This window comes from Lissotriton vulgaris, chromosome 10 (genome assembly GCF_964263255.1).
Source record: "Lissotriton vulgaris chromosome 10, aLisVul1.2, whole genome shotgun sequence".
In the NCBI taxonomy this organism is placed as follows: Eukaryota; Metazoa; Chordata; class Amphibia; order Caudata; family Salamandridae; genus Lissotriton; species Lissotriton vulgaris.
This window is the reverse complement of record NC_141698.1, coordinates 859,219,416-859,237,777: the sequence shown is the minus strand read 5'-3', so window position 1 is coordinate 859,237,777 and position 18,362 is coordinate 859,219,416. Positions and strand designations below refer to the sequence as shown.

General features: G+C 44.4%; 1 protein-coding gene across 5 annotated transcripts in view; it reads right to left on the bottom strand.

Annotated features, from left to right (window-relative positions):
* Nucleotides 1-17,540, bottom strand: part of OLAH (oleoyl-ACP hydrolase) — a 174,412-nt gene extending 156,872 nt beyond the window's left edge. The window contains exon 1 of one of the 5 annotated variants that reach the window (XM_086941812.1): nt 16,813-17,540. The gene's annotated coding sequence lies outside the window, so the exon portion shown is untranslated. The remainder of the gene's footprint in view (nt 1-16,812) is intronic. The other 4 variants (XM_086941810.1, XM_086941811.1, XM_086941809.1 and 1 more) reach the window with 4 other exon arrangements.
* Nucleotides 17,541-18,362: the final 822 nt, after the last annotated feature.

Sequence of the window (18,362 nt, the reverse complement as noted above, 5' to 3'; positions counted from 1 at the left end):
CATGATTCCAGTTGTGGGATATGATTTAATGCTGCAAACAGACGTTGCCGTCTGACTATTTGCTGTTTGCAACAAACCAATTTTGAAACCTTGGGTCAGTGGAGAATATTTCCAGGGTTTACTGATGCTAATCGACCTTAAATTTAGTTTAATATCTTGGACTATTTGGGTCAATGAAACAAGACCTGTTTTACCAAAAATGTTTTACTGCACCTTATGAATCGTGACTATTTTACACAATAACATTTAAGAACATAACGAAAATAGTTTACTTTACATGGTATATAATCAGAGTGTAATATGCTTTTTATTTCAATTGTAATAAGTGGGGAGGGCAGGACTCATGAGAGGCAAAGCTTCAAACCAATCACAAAGTCCCTCCGCTCCCTCAACATTAGTAAGAAATAGCATCTTATATTATGCTCATCTACATACATGGTTTATGCAAAGGTATTTTTTCAATTGTACTTTTTAAATAAAAGACATTTAGTCAAAACGAGAATGCAAGGGGTTAAATCTGTACCATATGGTAAAATCACAGTGAAAAGATCTCACAACTGTTAGGAGACATATTAGCCCTGTTAGAACCGGGGGTCTCTAGTTGGCAGAGGTAGGTACCACTGTCCAAATAGGGACCCTTGATTCTCGTCAGGGTAAGGAGGAAACCCTCTGAAATAACACCTGCTCACCCTCTAGGTAGCTTGGCACGAGCAGTCAAGGCTATTCAGGAGGAAATGTGTAAAGTATTTGTACTAACAGTCACAGTAACACAGTGAAAACACCACAAACTGACTCCACAACAGTTTAGAAAAATAAAGGTATTTAATCTCAACTACAGAAGACCAAAACGACAAAAATCCAACATACACAGTTCAAGAATGTGGTTTCGAAAGAGTTCTTAAGGTTGTAATAAAAAGTTCTTTAGGTTGCGATAAAATAATCCACAGTTGCGTGAAAAGTTCACAGTTGCGTCACGTTTCAGACACAGTACCTTTAGTTGCGACAAAGTTCCAAAAGCAGAAGATGGTGCGGTGGAAAACAAGCGATGCGTTGCTCCTGAGACCCTGGGGAGGCGTTTGCGACAGCCCCGCTGCAGCAGTGGGCGTGTTGCGACGAATCCGGTCTGTATGGGGAGGAAAGCCACTTGTATGGATTCCGGTGCGTAGGTTCCGTAGGAAGTTTGTTCTCGCAAAGGCACAATGCGACGATCTCTGGAGTTGCGACGATGCGCGAACCAGCGTTGAACTTCTCTATCGCAGCTCCTCGATGCGATGGCTTCTGCGACTACACTCGCAGCGGCATGATGCGGTCCGCAAGCAAGCAGTGCGGCAATCTCACCCAGCGACGACATGCTCTGCGACAACACTCGCAGCGATGTTAGACTTTCCGGCACCAGTCTGGTGCGTCCCGCAAACGAAGGATGCGACGGCTCTGGCAGCGGCAACAAGCACTGCGACGATCTCGGCCTTCGTAGCGGCGGGAATTTCCTTGCACTGCCGGGGATGCGCTCCGCAGCGAGCGATGCGATACTTTTCAATTGCAAAAAGTCTCTCAAGGTTAGTTTCCAGCTTCCCAGCACAGGTACAACTTCCAGAGACCCCACAACTGACTGGATCAAGCACTCTAGGAAGGACAGTACTCTCTCAGCAGAGTTCAGGGAAGTTGGGAGTGAAGTCCTTTTGTTCCTGGGACTTCAGAACAGGGAGACAGCTCTTCTCAGGCCCTTGGAGATTCCTTCAAGACAGGGGACACAGCACAACAGCAAAGTCCTTCCCCTCTCCGTGGCAGCAAAGCAACAGATCAGTCCAGCAGAGCAACAGCAGGACAGTCTTCCTTCTTCAGATTCAGCTTTCTCCTTGGCAGAGGTTCCTTCTTGATTCCAGGATGATCTAATTTTCTGTTGTCGGGGATCCTGTACTTATACCCCTTAAAGTCTTTGTTCCCTTTGTGCATGTGGGCTCTGAGCCCGGTCTGAACCGGTCCTGGGTGTTTCTTGAGTACTTTGTTTGCCTGGCTTCTCCTTTCCTTTCAGAGTGAGGGGCAGGGTCGTCAGACGCCCAGCAGGAGGTGGAGCCAGCATTGTGGCAGGCAGGCACAGCCCTATTCAGGCCCAGGTGCTAACTCCTCCCACCACTCAGGTTGCAAATGCAGTCATTCAGCCTAGGGCTGACTCAGCCAGCCTCCCGGGGAATCCCCAGCCCCTGTCACTCTCAAACCAGACAGTCAATACACAAACAGGCCAAGGCACACAGAAGGGTCAGACAAGAGAACAGCAACTTTCTAAAAGTGCTGTTCTCAAACACAGGATTTAAAAACAACCTTTCCTAAAAGATGCGTTATTAAATTCTGAGTTCAGGGATACTAAACTCTTATGTCCTATCTTGTTCCTATGGGAAGAAATGCTCTTAGCCACTGTAGACGGTATCCCCCATGTTAGCCTATGGAGCAAGATAGCCTTACAATATTGAAAAACGAAAATGGCTGCCTTTCACTACTAGAGCACGTCACCTGCACCAGTACATGCTTTACCTTCCACATACACTGCACCCTGCCCAGGGGGTACCTTGGGCCTTCCATAGGGGTGACTAATGTGCACAAAAAGGGAAGGGTTAGGCCTGATCAGTGGGGACACTGACCAGGAGGACACGGCAGTTCCTAGACTGCACAGGCACTGCAGTGGCAGGCCCGAGACACCATTTTAGAGCTACTCATGTGGGTGGCACAATCAGTGCTGCAGGCCCACTAGTAGCATTTGTCATCACCAGCCCTGGCACACCACGTGCACTTTACTAGGGACTTTGTGGTGATACAAATATGCCAATCGTGTATATCCAATCATGATAACAATTCACATAGGGAGCACTTACACTCTGGCACTGATCAGCAGTGGCAGAGTGTCCAAAGCATTTAAACCAGCAAAACGAAATCCAGCACAGCATCAAAAATACAGGAGGTAGAGGTAAAAAAGACAGGGGGAAACCACGCCAACGATGCCAGGTCTAACAAGCCCCATGTAAAGTAGTTGTTACATGCTATATTTGAAGCAATACAATTAGTTTTTCTCTAGGCAATGTTGCTGTGCTGTGGTAATAAACTTGAATTTGATCTTTGCATTATAGCGCTAAATTTGTGAATATGATATTGGGCCGCATTTATTTTGGCTGCCATGGCATAAGCATATACCTAAAAAGTAACAAAAAGACCCTATTCACACTTAAAGCACCAAAAGGGCCACAACCGTGGCCAAAGTATTATGTGTAACATTCGGGGCTAGAGTACTATGTTATAGATCGCTGGCAACTCTACAATTTAAAGAAATGAACTATAAATGGATTTAACACAAGGACAACACATGTTCTGTGGTACACCTCATATTACTTCTGGAAGTAGGTTACAAGAGGTTGAAGATTTTTTTATGAGCAAAGGGTCTAGGTTTCTGTGACTTTGGGAGGGGTTAGGCGTAGGTGGTGGATGTTTAAGGTATTAGTTAACGTACAAAGAGTGAAAAGGTAACACTCTTGGTGAAAGCATCAAGAACCAAAGCAGGTCTAGTAATAGTTATATATACAAAGAGGTTTGACCCATATATACTACCAGACCAGGGTCAGTCAAGTACAGTATCAAAAAGTGTGGTCTTGGCAGTGGAACAATTGATCTAAACAAAGATCATAGCAGCACAAATCACAATAAACAACACAAGTAAACATGTGGTTGATATCCACTATTCAAAAATAATTTTGTATTAACCAAGTAATATCTGGAACAGAACAGATTATAGTATTCCACAGATATGCACTTTGTATCTGCACAGTTATACAAAAGTGTAATAATATTCACAGCGCTCTCGGTGGTAAGAAAATAGAGGGGTGGAAATAGAGTGTATTAGTGTGGGAGAGGGGACATGGAAAGAAGTGACGTAAGTACATCAATACAAATTTCAATGTACATTTCCATACTTGATAGAACTGTTTCCAAAACTGTACATAACTCCAACGGAACCAAAGCGCAGTCATATGTTGTGTTGTGTATATTAAGATATATGAGCCATCATAATAGAAGCTTGAGAGACAATTTACCATTCGGGCAGTTTCTTCGAATCCGAAGGAACTGCTCATTAAAAGATGATTATTTCAGGCAGTCTGACGGTCTGACTACCCACTTACTCGAAAGAGGATACCCTAAGAGGCTCGTCACCCGAGCCAGGAAGAGAGCATGGCACCAGAACCGTGAAACATTACTATCACCTAAGACGTCAAGACAAAATACCAAGAGAATGATCTGTGTCACTACTTTCTGTACGCACAGCAATATCTTTAAAAAAATCATTAATGGTCACTGGAAACTTATATCGGACGAACTAGGAATCCTGGAACCACCCATGCATGCTTTTAAGAAAGCAAAGAACATACGTGATCATGTGGTACACTCTTTCCTTGATTGCCCACCCAATCCCACGATACAATCTATGTGGAACGTTCCAGACATAACAGGACACTTCAATTGCTCACACTGCAAGGATTGCAAAATGACGATAGAGACAAAGAAATTCTCATACAGAAACCACAATATTGAAATGAAAAACCAGAGCAACTGCAACACCAAGAACGCCATTTACGCCATCATATGTCCATGTAATCTACTTTATGTGGGCCAGACTCAGCAGATGGTTAGAACAAGAATCCTGCAACATTGCCGTCGTATTCAATGTAACACCCGGGGAGCACAACTGGTGGAACATTTTGCACAACACTCTCATACTCCTGAATCCATGAAATGGGTGGTCTTAGAGAAAGTCACACTGGGACCCAGGGGTGGGAACATAGGCTCACTTCTCAACATTAGGGAATGTAAAATGATGTATCTACTTGACACTGTTAACAATGGACTCAATGAGTTGGAAGGTACTAATACACAAATGGCTAGTCTGTTAATAGAATGAGCCTATATGTCCTGGAACTTCGTATACATTGGGCTCTGCATTCATGGTTGCTTGTTCATATACATACATTATATTAGAGTTACATGAATGTTCAACCGCATTTTATTGTGAACCATGGCAGATGTCGGTATGAAGAGTTGCTAATTTGTAAATATGGCTATATATATTGTGGTTATCAATCGTATATGTTTTGTCCTCAGTGAAGTCTTTTTTAAATTTTTTTTCATTTTTTTCTGTGTTTTGCAAATGGTACATGTTCAATACGGTTATTATTGTATATGAACCCGTATTACTATAATTACTGCGACTATCTCAGATACGAGTCTACAACTGTATATGGCATTTACCTCTCGGGTTACTTGTAGTCCCATGATCCCTTTTTGCAAATCACCCTGTGCTGTCCCTGCCGCCCGTTTCAACTACGTGTCTACGTGCCTTGGCGTCCTCACGGACGTCCCCTTCTTAATGGAGTTACTGGCACTGATCCGGTTTTCCCTACCTTGAGGCGAAACGATTCTCCGAGGTGATCGTTTTTCTGGTTTTGCCATTATTAGTTTAAATCGCCTCTTGGCAATCCTAGTCGACATTGACTTTTACGGCATCACGTACACTAGAAGAGATGTGGGTTGCAGTAATTATACCTTTTAAATGGTTAAATATTTCTATTGTGACACCCCTTCGAATTAATGCTGTTAGAGCCCATTATTGTCTATTGAACGGTGTTCTGACAGGCAAATGGATCGAACACTCTGTCTCGGGCTTTGTAAAGTGCCTACGCGCCCCAGAACAAGGGTTGGGAGCTGTGAAAGTGCGGCTATTAGGATTAATTGGGACCAGCACGGGCAGTTAAGAGGTGGAGAATGAAGCCTCTGCCTGTCTCGTGCCAACTAAACGCGCCAGTGGCAGGCTTGCGCCCAGGCACATCTGTAGACGAGGCAACAGAATAAACTAAGTTTGTGAAGTGGTGAACACAGGTGTGAATAAACATGCCAGGGAGAACATCCAAAAGGGAAAAGCTAAAAATAAATATATAAAACCAATAATAGACACAGGAGGTTGGGGGATCTCGAAAGAGAATGCGTTTTTTTTTATCCTACTAAATAATTCCCCCCTATTATAAAAGCTTGCACAGGGAGAGGTGCTGCCAACCCAGCCAGCACAAATATTCCACCTCCTAAAACACATGCAGCGCCCCAGCTGCGGGGCCTGGCAGCCCAAGGCCAGGGAGAGCCATGCAGAGCCCCTTTAACACCGGGTAAATGTCACCGAACCGCACAAGCTGGGTCTGGGAGGCGATAGAGCGGCTGCAGGAGGGCATGGTGAGAATATAGGGACGTGGGAGAGGGAAAAGAGGTGGCACAAAGGACAAAGGCAAGAAGAGAAAGCGAAGGAGGAACAAGGCAAATGGAACAAATGGTAACTGCAGAATAAGAAATAGGGCAGAAAGGAGGGTAAAACAAGCATTGGCGTGAAAGTAATTGCGGCTGTAAGGGTGCCCGCAAGATGGCATCTACGCACATAAGCACACGCCCACGCGTGTAACTACTTGCTGGTGGCCGGAGAAACCCCTTCAAAAAGCCAGTTCCTAAATGTCTTGCTGGCAGCGCATGCGCGCTGGATCAGCGAGACCTAAAAAATATTAAAGCTTTACAAAAATCTTTCACAGGGGGCTGCCAATGGGGTCAGACGTGTGAGGCTGTAGCTCACGCGCCCGACCCTGCAGAGGACTCCTTTTTGCTGCATCCCGGCCGAGAAACGACAGCGTAAAACCAGCTGTGCTGGTTCCACACCTCGAAGAGGAGGTCACTTGTGGACTGAGTCCATGAGCGGGGCTGCACAGCCCGTAAGGATGCGACGCTGGTGACCAGGGAACTAGGCAGATGGCCAGCGCCGCTGGGTGTCAGAGACTTCAGCAAACCGGGTCAGCGAGACGAGCTAGGGTGGCCTCGCCCCCGAGATGCGATTGCCACCACCAAAACCCACCAGAGCCTTGCAGTGGACCTAGTCTGTGGGGAGCCAAGGAACATGCCGACCAAATTGTGTCACCGGCCCGCACAGGACAAGATGGCTGCCGTCCCGTGTGTACACGAATTGGGCACCTGATGGAGACATGTTGTGGTGGCCCAGGCCCTTGCAGAGGATTGCCTGATGCAGCCATGATCTGGTAGGGGCCCCAGGGCCAGACAACGAGTAGAGGCTGACAGAGCAGCAGGAAAAGCACTCCAAGAGAGGTCACTATTCATATGCATCCAACAATATGCACTTATAATCCAGATTAAGCTACTTCTTGGTGCCACGCCCTCAGCTCAGTAGATTCAGGGGCCCCATTCTCCTGCAAAGGGGTTTATCTGACCACTTGTCAGTGATTAGGCATACCTGGATGATTACACTGGGGACACGGGGTGAGTGGAAACTTAACCCATGGTAGCTGTCTGTCTAGAACTCCAGAAAACTGTTATTGGAACACAGGGCTTTTTTTCCAGAGAACACCGCGTTGTGGATTTGAAGGCAGACCTCTGGGAGGCATACAAAACAGTAATGCATGGCCAGCTGATCACACACATGGATGGAAGAAGAGGGAAAGGGATAGGAGTACAAAGATTTGGAAACAAAACTGTCCCTCTTGGAAAGGAATACTTGGACTCCCCATCCCCAGGAGAGGCCCACAGGGTGGAGGGGATTCAGGAGGAACAGAGGTCTATGCTATATCAAGAAGCGAGGGCCCACATCCGAGCTAAGCAAAGAAAATTATATGAGGTGAGCAACAAGGCACCAAGGCAGGGAAGCTCCTAGCATGGATAGCAAAAAAGGAGGAGGGGAAAAGATGGATTCCTGCTATTCAAACTGGGTCGCAGAAAATGGTGGAAACTCCAATCGAAATTGCATCAGGGTTTGCCGAGCACCTGAAGGCTCTTTATACAAAGCAACTTAGTGTTGGGCGGGCGGAGTTGGATCGGTTTAAAGCTGACATCCCAACACCACGACAAGGACCAAAGAGTATTCAGGCTCTGGAGGCAAAGATCACAGAATCAGAAACTGCAGAAGCACTGATGCAGATGAAGGGAGCCAGATCATGCAGATGTTTCAGTATACATACAAAGGACATTCTTTTGATGTTCATGGTTGAATGGCTCGGTGGGGAAATCAACTCTCACCCGATGCCATTGTCTGTTACATTGTATATTACTTACCGTTGACAAACCTGTGAGACCCAGAAAGCTGTCGTTCACATGAAGTGCTTGGTAAAGAATGCAGGAGTAACGAAATGTATTTTGTGACAACGCACGTAAACTATTCACATGATGGACTGACCAGTGGAATTACACCACGTCATTAAGATGTCATAAGCACTGTAAAAGAAGAAACCCCAAAAGAGGGGCAACACCATACCTTTCTCCCTTCTGACAAGGCATCGCTATTATTTTTCTTTGGGACAACGCATTGTTTCATTTCCTTTCCTTGGTAGAGGACAGAACTCTTTCCCAATGATTTTACTATCATCCTTTAAATCCTATCTTGGACTGACTTTTTGCTAATCCTGCTGCATTCATGCAGTCGACCTGGAATACTTATTTGGCGAACGAATTGATTTTTGTTACATATTTTCATTTTTTGCCAATGCTTACGGACTAGCCCTTAGAGGACTTTAAATTTGATACTTTTCCCCCTTTGATTTGAACCTTAAATAGGACTTAACTATCCTTCTCACTTTAATGGTAATAGAAACCTGCAATCTCATTTCTGATGTTTATTTAAAAACATCCTCTTTGGATTTGCACTTCTGACTAAATGTGTTGCCTAATACTACATGTTTTAATATTCTTGATTGAGATGGTTAAGAAATTGCTTATTTGTATCAATTTTGGAACTTTAATACTATAACTAACTAAATTTCCTGAGGCTATTATTGTCCTAATATTCTTTATTTTAAACGTTATTGAATTACTTTCTAAATCTAAATGTGTTGTAGGGAAAAATCTGTGAATCTTTTCAGAATATCAAGTTCTTCTTCTTCTATTCTGTCGGAGTAGCAGAGCTTTTAGTTTATATTATTCTGTTTATGCTTAATTTCTTTAGAAAATTTGGCCTCCTCACTGCAATACTTCACTTGTACAGTATAGTCCTGAGAGTAGTGTATTTGAACCTTATTTCACAAATCAATGGTCCTCATTCATTGGCTAACTCCCACCCCTCCTATCCGCAGAGAAAGATCCATCAGAGGACCATTCGCGTCTGTGGTGAAGGTAATACTGTAATGCATCTAGCTGCAGGGGGCCCAGTACGGTTAGAAAGATAGGTGAGTGAGTTGAAAGTTAATCTTGAAATATTTATACCCCTTTTGCTTGATCAACTGTGTCATGGGTGAAGGTGGTTCAAGGAAGGCGGTTGGAAAGAAGTGGAGGCTGCAACACATCTTAAATAGATGATCCTGTTTTATTTACCTACACCTTCGAGAATTTTTTCATCATTGGTGAATCCTGTGTGTTTGGGCAGCAGACCAGTACAGGATGTTTGTTTGGGAAATTAAAATCTGACCATAAACTTTTAGTAAGGCCGGAATCTTACTGCAGGGTTAGCCAAGTAAGCTGCCAAGCTAAAAGCTTTCAGTTTTAAAGTGGAATATGTTCCAGGAGCACGGAATGTACATGCTAATTTTATGTCTAGATTGCCCAGACATGATGCAGTGGAAGTTGATAGGATAACACAGTTTGTTCAGATACAAGCCGATTTCTCACTGAAACTAGAGTTTTGGTAGAAGAACAAGCCCACCAACTACAGAAACACGTTTTGTGGCCATCTTACCTTCCATTACTTTAAGTTTAACGCCATCTTTGAGTGTTTCAAAGGAACAAGTTAACTGGTTATATTCCTAGCTGCAGCCTGTTGCACAGGTGCAGGGGTGGCATGGGGAGCAAAAGAACAATGGATTTAACCCAGCTCATTTGACTGGGGGTGAATGTATGATTTATTCAGCATTCCGTCCATCATTTGTTTGCATAGCACTTTTCACCCTAAGTGGGATGGGAATGCCCAGACGTGGGTCCCTTGCTCACTGTGCCACTGGATTCAAGCTTGCCTGGCTGATGAAGGGTAATACCCAGAAACAGGTCCCAGGATACTTGTTTTTGGTCCAGGGAGGACCTGGCTTGGCAGTTCGGTCTGGACTGTTCCCACGAGGCACAGGGTCAACACTGATTTGCATATGGCTGGGTCTAAACTGGGGTGGCATGGTGAGCAAAAGAACAATGGATTTAACCCAGATCACTTGACTGGGGTTCAATGTATGATTTATTCAGCATTCCGTCCATCATTTGTTTGTGTAGCACTTTTCACCCTAAGTGGGACGGGTATGCCCAAATGTGGGTCCATTGCTCACTGTGCCACTGGATTCAAGCTAGCCTAGCTGATGAAAGGTAATACCCAGCAACCTGTCCCAGGATGCTTGTTTCTGGTAAAGGGAGGACCTGGCTTGGCAGTTCGGTTTGGACTGTTCCCATGAGGCACTTCATCAACACTGATTTGCTTATGGCTGGGTCTAAACTGGGATGGCAAGGTCAAGTCAAGTCAAGTCAAGTTATTTATATAGCACACTACATACCCAGAGGGTCTCAAGGCGCTTGAGGAAGGGTGGAGAATTACTTATCGAATATCCAGGTTTTAAGCTGTTTTCTGAAGGCTAGGTGGTTTTGAGTAAGGCGGAGGTGGATGGGAAGGTAGTTCCAGGTTTTTGCCGCTAAGTAGGAGAAGGATCTTCCCCCCATGGTGGTTTTGTGGATGCACGGAACAGCGGCGAGGGCTTGGTTGGATGAACGCAGCTGGCGGGAGGGGGTGTAGAAGGATAGTCGCGTGTTGAGGCATTCGGGACCAAGTTCGTAGAGGGCTTTGTGTGCGTGGGTGAGGAGGCGGAACGTTATCCTCTTATTGACGGGGAGCCAGTCGAGGTCTTTCAGGTGACCGGAAATGTGGTCTTTGCGAGGGATGTCTAGTATGAGTCTAGCTGAAGCGTTTTGGATGTGTTGGAGTTTTTTCTGAGGTTTTGCTGTGGTACTGGCGTACAGGGTGTTTCTGTAGTCCATTCGGCTTGTGATCAGTGCATGGGTGACCGTTTTTCTAGTTTCGGTGGGGATCCAGCGAAATGTTTTTTTGAGCATGCGTAGGATGTTGAAGCATAATGATGAAACGGCGTTGACTTGTCTGGTCATCGAGAGTGAGGAGTCCAGGATGACGCCCAGGTTCCGTGCGTGGTCCGTCGGGATGGGTGCTTTTCCTAGGGCTGCTGGCCACCAAGAGTCGTCCCAGGCGGAAGGGGAAGTTCCTAAGATGAGGACTTCCGTTTTGTCCGAGTTCAGTTTAAGACGGCTGTGCTTCATCCATTCGGCTACTTCTTTCATCCCTTCGTGTAGGTTGGTTTTGGCGGTGTTTGGGTCTTTGGTGAGTGAGAGGATCAGTTGTGTGTCATCAGCATAGGAGATGATGTTGAGGTTGTGTTAACGTGCGATGGTTGCGAGGGGGGCTCATGTATACGTTGAAGAGGGTAGGGCTGAGAGAGGATCCTTGTGGCACGCCGCAGATGACTTCGGAGGCCTCTGACTTAAACGGTGGGAGGCGGACTCTCTGAGTTCTTCCAGCGAGGAACGAGATGATCCAGTCTAATGCTTTTCCTTGAATTCCGATGTTGTTGAGGCGTTGTATAAGGGTGCTATGACAGACTGTGTCAAAGGCTGCGAAGAGGTCAAGGAGGATGAGGGCGACTGTGTCTCTGTTGTCCAGTAGTGTTCAAATGTCGTCTGTTGCTTTGATGAGGGCGGTTTCGGTGCTGTGTTTGGCTCGGAAGCCGGACTGTGAGGAGTCGAGAGATTTGTTGGTTTCGAGGAAGGCGGCGAGCTGATTGTTGACGGCTTTCTCAATGACTTTGGCCGGGAATGGGGGGAGCGAGATGGGGCGGTAGTTTTTAAGTTCGGTGGGGTCTGCTGTGGGTTTTTTCAGAAGGGCGCTGAGTTCGGCGTGTTTCCAGCTTTCCGGGAAGGTGGCAGAGTTGAGGGAGCAGTTGATGACGTTCCAGAGGTGTGGTGCGATGATGGAGTCTGCTTTGTTGAAGATGTGGTGGGGACATGGGTCTGTTGGGGATCCGGAGTGGATGGAGTTCATCAGGCGAATGGTGTCATCAGTGGTGATTGGGTTCCAGTCATAAAGGATGTTCGAGGGGGGTTTAGGTTCGGAGGTGGGTTGGGTTGGTTGTCGAAGCTGTTATGGATGTCGGCGATTTTGTCGTGGAAGAATGAAGCAAGGGAGTCGCAAAGGACTTGAGAGGGAGTGATGTCGTTGGTGCTGGCGGTGGGGTTGGTAAACTCTTTGACGATGTTGAATAGTTCCTTGCTGTTGTGGGCGTTGTTGTCTAGTCGGTCTTTGAATGCTGATTTCTTGGCTGTCCGGATAAGTTGGTGGTGTTTACGGGTGGCGTTTTTGAAGGCGTCTCTGGTGATAGTGTTTGGGTCTTTTTTCCAGGCTTTCTCAAGGGAACGACAGAGTTTCTTGGATTTCTTAAGGTCATCGTTGAACCAGGGGGCGTTTTTGCTGCCTAGCTTGATTTGACGTTTTTTCAAGGGTGCTAGGTTGTCAGCGCTGTGGGTTAGCCATTGTGTGAGGTTGATGGCTGCTTGGTTAGGGTTCAACGAATAGGCAGGGGGGTTTTGAAGAAGCGATGTGGAGATCTGGTCGATGGTGATTTTGTTCCAGTTTCTTCGCAGAGTTGGTTGAGGGTGGTTGTGGATCGTGGTCTTTTTGTAGTTGAAGTGGACGCAACTGTGGTCCGTCCAGTGGAGAGCTGTGGTGTGATTGAAGGAGATGTGCTTGCTGGAGGTGAAGATAGGGTCGAGTGTGTGTCCAGCGTAGTGGGTGGGGGTGTTTACAAGCAAAAGAACAAGGGATTTAGCCCTGATCTCTTGACTGGGGGTGAATGTCTGATGTATTCAGCATTCCGGCCATCATTTGTTTGCGTAGCACATGTTGCATGGTTACAGGCACATCTACATTCACAAAATGTTTTCAGTTACTGCAGCTGGTCACACAGTGACAGGCAAACCAGTAACCACTGGTGTTTGGACTATTTCAACAGACTGGTATACAGTGACAGGCACATCTTCATCACAACTTGGTGACGAGCAACTCAGTGACTGGCACATCATTCGTTATATATTGCCTGGACATTAATCCATCAACCTTTCTGCATTTACGTTTACAACTTTTTGTGTTTTTAAAATGCCTTCACCTCTATATTTTCTACAGAAACTCTGGTAAATTGTACTTAGACTGGTAAGGTTGGTATGAAGTATTCATGCTAGACGTAGAAGTGCTAGAGGGAGAAGACTACTCATCCTCAGTGAAACCTGCTTTACTCAAAAACTATTGGGGGGACTACTTTAAAAATAATTAAGAACGTACCTCTTTTAGACACAAATTCCGCAGAAGATACGGGTGTGCTTGAGTTTGCTATCAAGCACTTTAAGGTATGGAAGAAGCATAAATATTGTTATGGAGCGTTATAATTTTATTCAAGGACTCAATTAGAATCTGAATCTATTGAAGAGCATCTTGCAGTGTTGAGGGGCCTTGATGATTCTTGCGATTTTGACAGTATCAATTATGAACAGGTTTTTGGAGATCAAATCTTTCAAAATGTAAAATTAAGAAAATACAGAAAAGACTATGGTTTTGTTGTGACTTAACACTTGGTGTGGCTGTGACTATTGCCAAGAAAATAAAGAATTTAGAGAAATGTGTTCACAAAATTATGAAAAGAGTAGGAAATCTGAAAAAGGAGAAAACCACTGAACAGGATGAAACCAAAAGGAAAGTGTATAGGTGGGATTTCTTGGGCTACCGTTGAAGTAACCTACACCATTTAGGGAATTTCAAGAACTGTCCTGCATTGGACAGAATCTGCAGGAAATGCAAGAAAAAGGGACCTTTTTCCAAGGTTTGCAAATCTGGCACATATGGGAAAGTTCATTTGGTCTCAAGTGCAGGAGATGATGATGAAGAACTGAATCTTTAGGTAGCTATGGGTGTAAATGACCATAGAATAAAAAACTACTTAATTCAACCATCATTAAAATGGATGGGCTTGATGTTCTCATGATGGTGAACTTGTGAGCCTGGTGCACCATTATCAGTTGAGAGTTGTTTTGTACGTTCTGGCAGAATAGGGAGTTATTACAAACTGATTTATATCCAGGAGGATACACTGGACACAAAAAAAGAAGAGGAGTTTCTTTTGGGCCTCATTAGAATGTAATGGGCAAAGCTCAAAGGTCTAGGTTTTGTAACGGACAAAGGCAGACAAAGGCGAATCCATGCTTGGTTGGCCTCGCCAAGAAGATGTAGGTATTAGATTGGATTCATGAGCCAATCCACCAGATTATGAAGTTACAGAGAGCAACTAGGACAATAATAATCTGGAGATTGTGTAGGAGATGAGAATAGAGTTTCCTGGTGTATTTAACGATGTGCTGGGTAAATAAAAACATTTTAAACTTAGAATTATTCTTAAGGAAGGGTCAATACCTGTATGACATAGGGTCAGAAATGTCCCAATTAGTTACAGACGTAAACTCAAGGAAATGCTGCATGATTTGTGTGACAACAATATATTTGAGCTCATTGAATCCTTCCCATTGGGTTTCTCTGGTGATTATTTCATTAAAATCGCAAGGAGAACTTCATTTGTGCATGACTTAAGAAGTTTAAATGAGGCCATTTGAGTTGATCAACATCCGCTTCCCAATATACATGAACTACTCAAAACATTAGCTGACCACCTTAAGATTATTCATGAAGCTCCTGCACCGGTCTCTAAAGAACAGTTGTCTTATTTGTTAGGACTCACTGAGTTTTCTGCGAAGTTTATTCAGAATTATGCTAAAAAGGTGGAACCCTTGAGGAAATTGTTTAAAAATGCAACATTTGAGTGAGGTGATGAGAAAAACAAGGCATATTCTATGTTAAAATGGGAATTGTTGAACGCACAATGTTTGAAGACGATTGTGGTAGGGAAGGAGTGTGTAATTTGTATCGAAGTGTAGGTCTTGGCATTGCGTTGATGCAGACTGATGACACACTGAGTGCGTAGTGGTGTATGGTTTAAGGACATTGTCAGAGACTGATCTGAGTTGTTCGATCATTGAAAGGGAGCTGCACGCGTGTGTTTGAGCAGCAGACCAGTACAGAATGTCTGTTTGGAGAATGAGGTTCAAATTAAGAACTGATCATAAACATTCAGTTAACATTCTTTCTCCAGGGGGAGGCTGGAATCTTACTGCAAGGTTAGCCAGGTTGGCTGCCAAGCTACAAGTTTTCAGTTTTAAAGTGGAATATGTTCTGCGAGCCCAGAATATACCTGCGGGCGATGATAGTATGTCCAGATGTGTGTGTGTGTCTGAGTATGTAATGTTCATGGGGTGCTGGAGTGCGACGCTGTAATGTTACGGTGTCATGGGTGAAGGTGGTTCGAGGAAGGCGGTTAAAAAGAAGCTGAGACAGTAACAGTGTTGTTTGCTGTATCTTAAATGAAGATCCTGTTTAATTTAACTGCACATTTGAGTATTATTTAATCATTGGCGAAATCCATAAGTTACAAATAGCCAATTTAATGATACTCAATTTATCAAAATTTGAAAGATATAAGACTGATTCTGCCTTGCATGGATTCAAATCGCTGCAAATAAGAGGCAAGCTTTTATGTGCTGAGCCATCTTGCCTACTTCCTAAAGAAGGTGCTTGATAATCTACTCCTAATGATATAATGCACCAGAAAGGACAGAGAAGCGCCAACACAACACCTGCTACTCAACTCAAAGTTTTAGCTTCTAATTCACTTTCACAAATTATGTTAATCTTTAACTTTTCTGAGGACAGTACTATAGCATTTTGACCAGGTGGCCACTGACTATGGAATTTCTGGCCATTAAGGCTAACACAGCACAGCCCTTCTTATATAAGGCAGCTGAGACCTTGTTGAATTCAGACATTATAGCAATCTTTCTGTTAATATCTCAATATTCTCAAAAGGGCTTTCACGCAGTAATATAGGCATGAAAGTTATGGACATAGTGGAAACCAAAAAGCAATCTCATGACACCTGCCAAACTATCCACCAGGGTCCCACCTGTCTATGCTGCCTTTTGATGTCCACTGATGGCAAAGTACTTTCAATTTGTGTTTGTTCTCTATCGATTAGTTGAGGCACAGTGACTGCCATTGAGCCATCAGCATAAAGATGGACATTCGTTGCTCAAGGTCAGTCTTAATACCACTGGCTATACGGCCACCAGATTGCAAGTCGACAAATACCAAAAATGTACATGAAAATATGACTCGGTAAGCATCAAATCTATGGAATAATACCCCAAAAGAGATTGGGTCTTCATTCCTGTATTTTAGAAATGAGGCGAGGAGCGCCTCATGCAAAGTCTATAAATGCAGGAGCTTTTGCTAGACTCCTTGGGCAATCAGACGAGATCCCCCTTCCACACTGCTCAATCAATCCTTATCCTGTACTATGTTCAGTGCTCGATTGCCTGCCAACTAGATTAGCACGTGTACGTTCCAATAGACAAATGCATGTATCTGTAGGTAGCAAAGCCCTTTGTGGACCTGAACATGACAAGTGCATGGGTGGAGAGATTTTTGTCAAAAGAAGCCACCTGCGTGGATGCCACCATATTCAATGTCGGGGGAAATGGCCAAGGGAATGTTTAACTGTAACGTATATTATAACTGACAAACAAAGCACACTCAATTTGGATAAATAAAAATGCAGAGAATTGTAAGAACATTCAATAGATTTAACAATTGTTTTTCTAGATCAATAATACCTCTAAGGCGTTCGCTGGCACAGCATTAGAGAAGTAAGGCTGGAAAATTGCACATCCGCGACACAGAAACCTGAGAATCATTGCAAAAAGGCATTTGGCTGGTATACACTCTGTCTTGTTTAGCAGCGAGGTTGGCAGAGCCCTTAATTATGTTTTCCTTTAATTAACGTGGACGTAGAAATTGAAGTCTGAGTGCCATGTCTCTATGTGGATTTTGTATATTTTAAGCAGTTGGAATTGATTTAACACATCGTAGACTCATTAAGGTAGAGTACTGAAAACGCGTATCCCTGAAATCCATATTTAGGTAAAACTAAAACAGCTTGGCTGTGGTGTAGGGTGCTGTCCCTGTGGTGCAGTGCTCCATTTAAAATAACACTGCTCCCTGGAGACCACAGAGCGCTGGAGGAGGAATGCTATGCACATATATGCAGGCGAGCATTACTTTTTAAATAAGCACAAGGATACGAACTTTGAAGCAGAAGCCAAAGAAAACGGTGAATGAGTACTTGCTAGTTCTTGTGAAAGAGCACTTCGTAAACGTCAGGCTTTGAAGTACTGAACCTCAATGACCTAGTGGATGAGTTCAAGCACGAAGCGACAGCATCGCCCAGCTCCCGCGGAGCAGCACCGGAAGACGACAGCTTCAGGCGCACAGCTCCTGTGATCGGAACGACACGCGATATAGTTTATTGACCTGAAGAAAAGGCTTCACTTCCTGCAACAGTGACGCCAGTATAGACCAGGTGGCTCACGGCACCACAGCGCGCCTCAGCTGTCACTCTGGCACCGAGCAGTGCTGCTGGCCTGCTGTTGTGTCAACAGGGACATGCAGGAGGAGCCAGGGTGGACCTTCGCTGAAATGGAAGCACAAGCCTGCATAAACTATTTAAATCTTCTTTGCGTGTCACCCCTGAAAAACTGACATGGACGGTAGACTGGCACTTATCTGGCCTATGTTGTAGGTGGACGTGCATAAGCAAAATGCCTCCATTGTCCATTCTGTGGTGGACGTAAACAGATGTGAATGACACGCCAACAGATCAATGAATGAAGTCGAGTTAAAGCCCAACAATGTATGTATGTGTGTATCTATGTATTTTTTTGGGGAAAACAAAAATCCTTGGCCAACACCAGACCTAACATGCTTTGGTAAATGCATTAGGTTTCACCTATGTAAATAATGATAAGCTGTTTGTGGAGACAAAACCTAAAAATAAATATATCAGGGCTGACTTCTGGTACTCGATCAGCAACGCAGCAACATAAAACCTGAAGAGAACAAACATTGGCCATGCCAAGTGGTCTCGCCATAATAATGCAGTATTCACAAACCTCCTATTAGTAAAATTACAGAGTATACAATGCAAAAGAGTGTTTTGAAATACACAAAACCCTTTTTAGGAGTCAGAAATTTCTTTCCGGGTCAAAAAGTTATTTTTCAACCCGATTGCAAACCATTGCTAAGATACCAACACCGGAAACATGGCGTAGGGAGGAGCAGGCTGCATGTGCCCCGCTGGATATGTAAACCAAGAGGTCACTTCTGG